The sequence below is a fragment of the Neofelis nebulosa genome, chromosome 15 (genome assembly GCF_028018385.1).
Source record: "Neofelis nebulosa isolate mNeoNeb1 chromosome 15, mNeoNeb1.pri, whole genome shotgun sequence".
Classification (NCBI taxonomy): domain Eukaryota; kingdom Metazoa; phylum Chordata; class Mammalia; order Carnivora; family Felidae; genus Neofelis; species Neofelis nebulosa.
In genome coordinates this window covers 43,572,069-43,582,014 of record NC_080796.1, presented here as the reverse complement: position 1 = coordinate 43,582,014, position 9,946 = coordinate 43,572,069, and the positions used below count along the sequence as shown (strand labels likewise).

The following is a 9,946-nucleotide window of genomic DNA, read 5'->3' as shown; positions in this document are numbered from 1 at the left end:
TTAATTTTTTTGAATAAAATCTTAAGACACAATCCAATATGTAAAACAGGTAAAGTCCAGCTCTCTCATTGTTCTGTGGCCCCAGGCAGAACTCATCAGCTAAGCTTCCCCATCACTTGGCCCAGAGACTCCAAGGGGGGTGGGGCCACAGTACCACCCACCAGTTAGGAGCTCAGACACTGGGTCTGACTAGCTCTTGCACCGCTGACTGTATTTGTAATCTGGTGAGCTTCTTAACTTCTCCGTTAGTTTTCACATTGTAAAAGAGGAACAGGCATAGAACCTATCTCTTGCTTGAAACAGTATTGCACAAGCCTGTCGCTTGGTAAGTATTCTATAAATATTTGTTAAATATGTGAGCCAATGAAAGAAGCACGGGCGCTAATGGAGATGTTTTTGTAGATCTGATGGTGAGCTTAGATTGTATTGTTCTGAGAGTTCACATGTCACATGAAGTAGAAGTCCAAGTTCTCTGCAGAAAGGGAGGGAGAGGTTGAACTGGATTGCCAAGTGTAAGAGAGCATACCAACTCCAGCAATGGAGTGAATAGCACCCATTAGGGCAGGTGACCCTGAACTCATACTGTACCAATCCCTCCTGCTGTGCTCAGTGGTGAGAGTACAAGCACTGAAGGGTGGATCCTGGGTTGGGTATTGCTAGGCAGAAGCACAGAAGGAATAAAAGGGCAAGAAAACTGAAAATTTGGGCAAGAAAAAAAAATGAGGATTAAAATGAGTGCTTACCTCATTAAGTTATTGTAAGCGTTAAAGAATTAATATAGTAAAGGACTTAGAACAGTGTCTGCCACATAGCAAATAGGAAAAATTGTTTTATTTTTACTACTTTAAAAATCTAAGCTAAAGAGAGAGGGAAGTGAAATGAAAGGGGAGCGCAGGAAGAAAAAGAATGCAGGGGCGCCTGGGTGGCGCAGTCGGTTAAGCGTCCGACTTCAGCCAGGTCACGATCTCGCGGTCCGTGAGTTCGAGCCCCGCGTCAGGCTCTGGGCCGATGGCTCGGAGCCTGGAGCCTGTTTCCGATTCTGTGTCTCCCTCTCTCTCTGCCCCTCCCCCGTTCATGCTCTGTCTCTCTCTGTCCCAAAAATCAATTAAAAAATGTTGAAAAAAAAAATTAAAAAAAAAAAATGCAAAGGGAGCGGCTGATTTGTATCAAGAGCAATTGTAATGGGAACAATGGAGAAAATGATCTAGAAGGATAGGAGATTCTGGTTACAGAATGTGATTTTGTGATTTTGAGGTAGTTTCTGATGAAAACCAAGTTTAGCACAGTAGTTCTCAAAGTCACTTTGCCTAAGAATCACCTGGGAGGATTGTTACAATGCCAGGACCCTTTCTCAAAAACTGTGATTCAACAGGAGTGGGCAATTGGCCTTGGAATCTGTATCTTATCAAGCTTCCTAGACAATCCCGGCACAGCCAGCCCCAGGACCACACTTGGAGAAGTCTGGGCTAGGCTGTGACCCTGGCTGGTTGACGTGGAGTAGAAAGGCAGGTAATTGGAGATGAGGAGACCAACGAATAGGGAGGCCTGGGTGTGTGATGACTCAGTCCAACGGTTGCTGAGGTCACTCAGGATGGAGACCAGACAGGGTGGAGAAAAGGACTGTGAGCCAGAGGGCAAAGTCATCAATGAACAGGGGAAGGTACAGTGAGGGGTAAGAACAAAAGGCTCTTCATGACAGAGGAGCTGGGGGGCAGGGTAAGGGATATAACTTCACAGCAAGAGTCTTATAGGAGCACGAGTCTTTCCAACAGACTAGAAAGTAAAGGTCAGTATTAGCTTTGAAAAGCAAGTTAGTAAAAGAATATGTAAGGAGATACTTATGAGAGAATAATAAGAAGCTTCCATTTAAGAAGGCTATTGGAAAAGCCATGTACACAGGGGAAAACTCGGTTTTGGTTAAAGAGTAGCATACATGCTATTAAGAAACTCAGGATATGGGAGAGTCATTAAATCACGGACAAAGTTCCAGAGAGTACAATGAACAGAAATTAAGGAGTGTAAACCGAGATTACAGAACAGGAGGCACAAAGTATTAGAGGAGACTAAGAATTTGAAAAAATAAAATTGGCCAGAGAGGGTTGACATTTATGGGAGAGATGGAGGAAATAGGATGTGTAGCACACGGACTAACATACTCACAAACTCAAGCAAACAAGGAAACTGCTCTTCACTGGGTGCCATGGTGGCTGGGGAAGAGGTTTTAGAAAGGACAGGTGGCCAAGAGTTTTTAAAATATCTTTTGTTGGGGCACCTGGGTGGCTCAGTTGATGAAGTGTCCAATGCTTGATTTTGGCTCAGGTCATGATCTCACAGTTCTGTGAGTTCAAGCCCCTCATCGGGGTTTGTGCTGACAGCATGGAGCCTGCTTGGGATTCTCTCTCCCTCTCTCTCTGCCCCTCCTCTCTCTCTCTCTCTCTCTCTCTCTCTCTCTCTCTCTCTCTCTCTCAAAATAAGTAAAAATAAACTTAAAAAATAAAATATCTTTTGTTAAATTTCTGTCTCATATGTTATGTGCAAGGTTCCCAAATGTTCTCAGCTTAATGTGTCCTTAGCAACTCAGTAATTTTTTCATGGCAGTCATAGGACAAATGAAATACTTAACAGTTCTGTTTATTAAGTAATTGGTCCAAACCATTTAAGTAATCATGTCCTAAAAACTTAACTCTTTGAAAATAAAATACATGTAAATTGAACAAAAAGTAAGCTTTTATATTATTCTTTAATAATCTAACAGATTGCACACCACCACCCTTATTTCCTATCCCACTCTTTTTTTTTTCTTAAGTTTACTTATTTTGAGAGGAGGGGGCAGAGAGAGAGGGAGAGAGAGAATCTCAAGCAGATGTGGGGCTTGAACTCTCAAACTGTGAGATCATGACCTGAGCCGAGATCAAGAGCTGGATGCTTAACCAACTGAGCCACCCAGGCCACCCTGGATATTATCTATATCATGAGGAGCCACCAAAGAGATTTTAACAGGAGGTAACATAGTCTTAGAAATATCAGTGTGGGGAAGAGATGGGAGGAGAGTGAGAACAGAGGCAAGGAGACAAGAGCTGCTGACCACAGTTCAGGAAATAAACTAAAAGCTAAAGCAAAGTACTGGTGGTGACTATGGAGAGAAGAAGGGTGGTGGTGTGCAAGGGAAGAGCTATGGTGGTTTCATAACTTGGCCCCTCAACCCTTTGACAATCTGCCCTTCAGAAATTGTTGTGACCCCTCTACTTGAATCTGGGTCCTGTGATTTGAATAACAGAATATGGTAGAAGCGACAGTGTGCCAGCTTCTGGGCTCAGGTCTTAAGCTACTAACAGGTTCCACTTCTTGTTTGTGGGGTGCTTGTTTTCGGAACCCACCTCTTGTCTCCTGGGGGTTCATTCCTTATACTGTGAGGAAAACTAATGGGCAGAGAGGCACACATGGAGAAGAACCTAGGTGCTGGGCCAGAGCCCCAGGTGAGCTCAGCCACAGCCAGCACCAACTTGCCAACCATTTGAGTGAGCCATCTTGAAGACCTTCCAGTCTGACTCCAGCCACCTCAGCAGATGCTGCACAGGGCAGTGGTGAGCTGTCCTCTCCAAGCGCTAACTAATTTACAGCTTCATGAGCAAGTACATTCATGAGTTGGTTGTTTTAAGCTATGAAATTATGGGGTAGCTTGTTAAATACATCAGTAGATAACTGATACAAAAGCTAATATTTACTTAAGGCATTATATGCACCAGACACTGTTCACAGTACCTTACGTGAATGTTGCATTTAGTCTTCTAAACAAATATTACTGTTATCTCTGTTTTAGTTATGAGAACACTGAAGTCTAGAGCATTTCCCCAAGGTCATGCAGCTAGTTGGGGATGAATGAGGGGTAGGAAAGAGGAGGACCGAAGGTGGAAGGGCCAAGGATGGTGACCAACCTGTAAGTTCAAGATGTTGTTGCTGGACATGATGAATATACAAACATAAGCAAATACAGGAAACATAAGAAAAGGGTAAATCAGGTTGGAGGGGGGATATGGTACTTGTGATTTGGGACATTTAGGTAAGGATGCATCCTTGACAGCATTTGGGGGTCTGAATCTAGACTTCAAAAGAGGACTTATTACACCTAGAGAGAGAAACTTGGAAACTACTAGATATAATGATCATTAAAACCTTGACGGTTGGCGAAATCATCCAGGGAAGGAATGCAGATTTCGAGAATAAGAAGAGCCTGATACTCTGATTGTGATAAGATGTACGACTTGAGGAAAGGAGAAAAGAAAATGCAGAGGCACAGGAGGAAAACCAATCAAAAGTGAAATGAAGAAATTCAAGGCATAAGGTCACTTAAACCAAGGAGAGAATGGCCAATATTTTCAAATCCTACAGAAAGGATGAGCTACATAACACCTGGCCAAGAAGAGATTAACTTGGTGACAGAACTTTTAGTGGTGTGGTGAAACTAGAAAACAGTACAGTGGGCTGAAAAATGAACAAGGGCTGCCTGGGTGACTCAGTCGGTTAAGCCTCCCAGTCTTGATTTCCACCCAGGTCATGATCTCGTGAGTTTGAGCCCCACATCACTCTCTGTGCTGACAGTGTAAAGCCCGCTTGGGATTCTCTGTCTCCCTCCCTCTCTCTCTGCCCCTCTCCCGCTTGCGTTCTTTCCCTAAGTAAATAAACTTAAAAAATATGAACGAGAAACTGGAAACAGTGAGGAGCATCACATAAGACTCTTTTTTTGCTTGAAAATGTCAAGGAAAACACAAACGAAACGACTTATGCAAAAAAGCTATCTATTGGCTCATAGAACCAAAATATCCAAGACTGTTTTTGGCTTTAGTCACTGCGGGACTCAGCAGCACCGATGACGTCACCAGAATCCAGTTTCTCTCCTTTTCTCAGCTAGTCTTCCACGTTTGCTCCATTCTAGGCTGGGCTCTCTCCTCGCGTGGGCAGACAGTCTGTTGCAGCTCCAGCACTGTGTATTTCCGGGTGCTGAGCCCTCCGTAAAGAAGACGTACTTTCTCCAGGACTTGAACAAAATTACTGAAGTTGAGTCTAATTGGCCTGACTTGGGTCACACGTCCATCTCCGACTCAATCAGTGTTGCTCATGCCAATCAAGACATTGTTTCGGTCAGGTTCCCATCCCCAGGGGGCAGGAGGGACGGGTTCCTCTGAGGGAAATCAGATGAAGGAAGAAGGGATGCCAGCAACAAAAATAAGTCGTCGTAGTGATTATGTTCTTTCATTTTAGGGAGTTTGGCTGCAGAGGCAAGAAGAAAGGGAGAAGTATAGATACAGTGGGGGTGAAGGAGAATTGTAAGAGTAACAGCTGAAACAGAGGCTTGCGGTGTCAGGAGAGGGACTTGGATGAAACCACGGAGGAGGGTAGGGGTTGATTGCATCAACAGAACAGCTGGCCAAATTAACTTTGAGCTTGGAGGAGGGTTACCACTTCCTCTGAGACCAGACAGAAGGTGGAGGAACACCACGTTGAGGCACTTATGCCTCATGACCTCCATTTGATCTGTGATTTAGCAAGAAAGGACATGGGCGGAAATTGGGAAGGGAGAGTTAGCTGGGGAAGGAACACGATGGTCTCTGTGGCAAACGGGAGAGTTTGGACATGCAGACAGGTTGCTGGGGCATAACATTAAGTTTTAAAGGAACATTATCCCCAATTTAATTTGTTTGACATTAATGCCATTAGGAATCTCAGTGAATTAAACAGAACATAGACATCAGCTCATACAGTGGAAACCTGAGATAAAATTATGCTAAACTATGAAGATACTTTTACTCACTTATTGGCTAGCATGGGGATATTTTAGTGAGAAATCTTTGTTGGGAAATTAATACAGTCACTTGGGGATTCTGAGACCTCTGGTGTCTTCCATGAGGGTGGAGCTGATCTACTGAAGACAAGGACAGCAGTATTTTCTCTGTTTCTTAAGGAGAGGAAGAAAATGAGAGAGGGAAAAAAGAGCACGCAGAAGACAGCACACTAAGACTGTGTTGTCTGTTCTGTGATCTTCAGATCCTTAGTGAAATTTTTGAACTTTTCAAATGGTTGCTAAAAGTAACTTTTTGTTTTGTCTTACTGTATATTAGTGGAGCTGTGTTTCTAACCTGGTCGAGGCAAGCACAATCAAGGCAATGCTGTGGACGCGAAAACATGGAAGCTGGTGATATCTGGGACTGGCATCTCCAGGAGTGATACAGGTCTCTGGAATTGCTCTTCGGGTCATTTAAGTTTTCTTGGAGGGCATATTCACCAGTGACCATACACATTTTTCTGGTCATCCTCATACATTTATTAAAATGATAACAGAAATGAGAAGGCATATGGGTAAAATTAAATGTAAAACAGATTTTATGTACCATGACATATCACCACTCAATTCATATAAATTATTATTGGGACTCTATTGGCAAATGTCTTTATAATGTTCAGATTTTTGTTTTCTTCATTCAAATCTACTTGGCTTTTTCTTTCAGGGATTGGACGTATTCTACGCAACACGAGAATAATGGCTGCAATTATTACTGTATCGGGCACCCCTTCAGACGTACATTGCTTTTGTACATTGCTTTACAAACTACAAAGTAGTAAATTCTTTGGTGTGAGATAGATTACAATGATTCCGTAAGCAATTTGGTGCATTTGAGAAAAAAATAATGTATTCCACACATTCCAGCTTTGGATTTTGGAAGGTATCAGGTATTACCATCCAGATTTACTACCGTGTTACTTCACCCTCACAATAAACTGTGGGGAAGCAGGGAAGGGTGTTAGCCTTATTCTGATAGCTCCTGTGATCTGATCAAGGCCACATATCCAATAATCCATTCAGGGCTTCAACCCAGGTGTTCTGTAGTTAGGAGCATGATGAGATATACTGATCCCCACAGCCTTCAAGCAACAGGAAATGCTCACTAGACTGCCACCCCCCACTACACACACACACACACACACACACACACACACACACACACATACACACAGAGCAGTTTCCACTTTGTACCACAATTACCGTTTTGAACTGTGCTGTGACATAAAATTGTGATAGAAGAGCTGTGAGTCTGACTCCGAAGGTGGAATCAGTTCTACTTAACCCCACTGCGTCTTGAGGAACACCGTGGAATTATTTTCTTGGAAATTCATTTATCATGAAACGAGTAAGGTTTTACTCATATGTGTTTTCCTAATTCAATGCATTCAATATCTATTTAGCTCTACAATGGGCCAGCCACTTCCTAGGCCAGGTTGATACTTCATCAAATCTAGACAGTCACAAAGAATCAGTGGGTACTGGTAGAAAATACCAATGGATCTGTTTCTCAGTCTGTTATCATCTGTCTCGTCAAAAAAGATGTCCACTCATCATGCCTGATCTGAGTACCAAATCTTACAACTCACCTGTGGTAGATCGTTGCTGCACACTAAATGTTTATGTTCCCTCCAAAATTCATATGTTGCAAACCTAATGCCGAACGTGGTGGTAGGAGGTGGGGCCTTGGGAGATGATTAGGCTGTGAGAGCAGCACCGTCCTGAATGGGATCAGTGTCCTTATAAGAGAGGTCTGAGGAAGGTCCCTTTCTGCTTCCTCTAGATGAGGTTACAGCAAAAAGATGGCTGCCTAGGAAGCAGGTCCTCAACATACACCAGATCTGCCAGTGCCTTGATCTTGGGCTTCCCAGACTCCAGAGCTGTGAAAGATACATTTCCCTTCCTAAGCTCCCCACGCTGGTATTTTGTTATAGCACCATGAATTAGTGAGCACAAATTCCCCTCATCCCAGTATTCACACTCCACTGCCATGTGACTTTGTCACTTCTCTTATCCAGAGGTGGAATCTCTTTCTCCACCCCCTTGGATCCAGGCTCTATTCGTGACTTGCTATGACCAAGAGAACGTGGCAAAAGGGATGCTGCCAGATTCTGGAGCCTAGACCTCTGAAAGGCTTTACAGTTTCCACCTTGAGCCTCTTGGAGTGCTCCCCTAGGCTGCCATGGCATAGAGAGTTCCAGGATGTGAGACTACTTGGAAAAAGAGGCCTGGGCACCTGGGTGGCTCAGTCGGGTTAAGCCTCTGACTTCAGCTCAGGTCATGATCTCATGGTTCATGAGTTCGAGCTCCGTGTGGGGCTCTGTGCTGACAGCTCGGAGCCTGGAGCCTGCATCAGATTCTGTGTCTCCCTCGTCTCTGGCCCTCCCCCGCTCACGCTCTGTGTCTATCTGTCTCTCAAAAATAAGTAAACGTTAAAAAAACTAAAAAACAAAAGAAAGAAAGAAAAAGAAGACCAACTGTCCCACTTTAGAACAGAAAATGGACGGAGTAGAATGAGTGAACCCAGGAAAAATCAGCTAACCCACAGAATTGTGAGAAACCATTGTTACTCTTTTAAATCACTGTATTTGGAAGTGTTTATGTAGCACTAGATAACTGATAAAGAACTCTGGGGAGATGTCAGGATATCTGTAGAGCTTCCAATCATTTTGTATGTCTAACGGAATATTTCAGATACTTGATAGACCATAAATAAGCAATGACATTTTTAGATTCTTTCTACATATCACTGGGTCCATAGATTTATTGGCCTTTCTGAAAGCCATTTTCAAAGGTGCAATCAAATATTTTTGCATTTGGAAACATTTCAATTATGTACTTTTTTTTTCCAAATGGAAAAAATGTGTATGACTTAGGATTGTGCTTTTTGGCAATGAAAAGGCTTTTGGGAAATGCACATAATTTCTGAAGGGCCAAGGAATGAATTCAGCCAATCACTACGTATTCCATTTTTGTGTTACCTTCTTCCTCCTTCCAGAGGAAAGGATGCAAATCATCATAGATTCATTTCCTTTTACATAAATTTGAGCTCACTTAAGAATCATTTTACTTTATCTTTAATGCAGAACAATATTTAGAGAATCATTTTCAAGAATAGAATAAGAGAAAGGCAGTTTTTAGGGAAATCTTTTTTTCTAATAGTGCAGCAGAAGGCAGCCTTGCTCCTGGGCTTTGTTAAGTTACATAGATTTAATTGCCTGGAGCAGGTCTTCTAAAGTCAAGTTTACTAAAATGTGGGCCTTTGGGACCATACTTTCTGGAAACAAATGCTTTTCAAACATCTCATTTTATAATATAGTTATATCCGGACTCTGCAGAATGTGAATATTTTAAGAATTAGGCTGTTGATTTGAAAAGAAATCAATATCAAATATACAATTCCTGAAAGTCACTCAAATTAAGGTAATTTTTTGCACACATAAATGTTACTACCATTCCTAACTCACCCCACCCCCACCTCCTGAGCCTTTTAGCTCTTAAAACTGTCTGGAAACCAAACCGTACTTTAAAAATTATTTTTATGGAGGAAAAATGAAAACACATTTCACTTTTCTTTATGTGCGATGGTGCACCTTCCCATGACTCCTGTGTTTTGCCAGGGACCAGGATTGGACTTCATGACTTCTTACATACAGAAAGAGACAACAGTCAGAAAGCCTTCATTTGCTAATCCCAGGGCTTTTCTTCAAGATTATCAAAATGCCTGCTCTAATGGCAACTCCAACATAACTTTGCTTTAGTCAATGGCCCCTGCTGCTCCTTTTTTTTTTTTTTTAACCCCACATGAGCTTAAGTATCTTTATTTAACTCTTTCACAGCATGGCTAGACCTGTTTCTCTCATCAAGAATGGGGTGGGAGCAGGGGTGGCGGGTACTTGTCAGAATAAATTACAATTTTTGGCAAGCATCTGTGTCTCTTACCCACTTAGGAACTAGAATATTGCCTTGTAAAACAGTGCAGCCCTTCTATTATTACTTAATTATAAGGCCAAAATAAGGACACTGTTTTATAGGCTCTTTTAAGGTCTATACATAGGATTTTCATCTTGGAACATATCAAAAGAGATTAGATTTTTCCTAGTCACCAGT

General features: G+C 42.4%; 1 long non-coding RNA gene across 2 annotated transcripts; it reads left to right on the top strand.

The window, feature by feature from the left end:
• Nucleotides 1–216: 216 nt before the first annotated feature.
• On the top strand, nucleotides 217–6,636 carry LOC131495340 (uncharacterized). 2 transcript variants are annotated; one of them, XR_009253903.1, is made up of 3 exons: nucleotides 217–325; nucleotides 6,117–6,227; nucleotides 6,504–6,636. It is a non-coding gene; the product is annotated as an uncharacterized LOC131495340 (long non-coding RNA). The 2 variants fall into 2 exon arrangements; XR_009253904.1 differs by lacking the exon at nucleotides 217–325 and adding an exon at nucleotides 5,073–5,138.
• The last annotated feature ends 3,310 nt before the right edge of the window (nucleotides 6,637–9,946 follow it).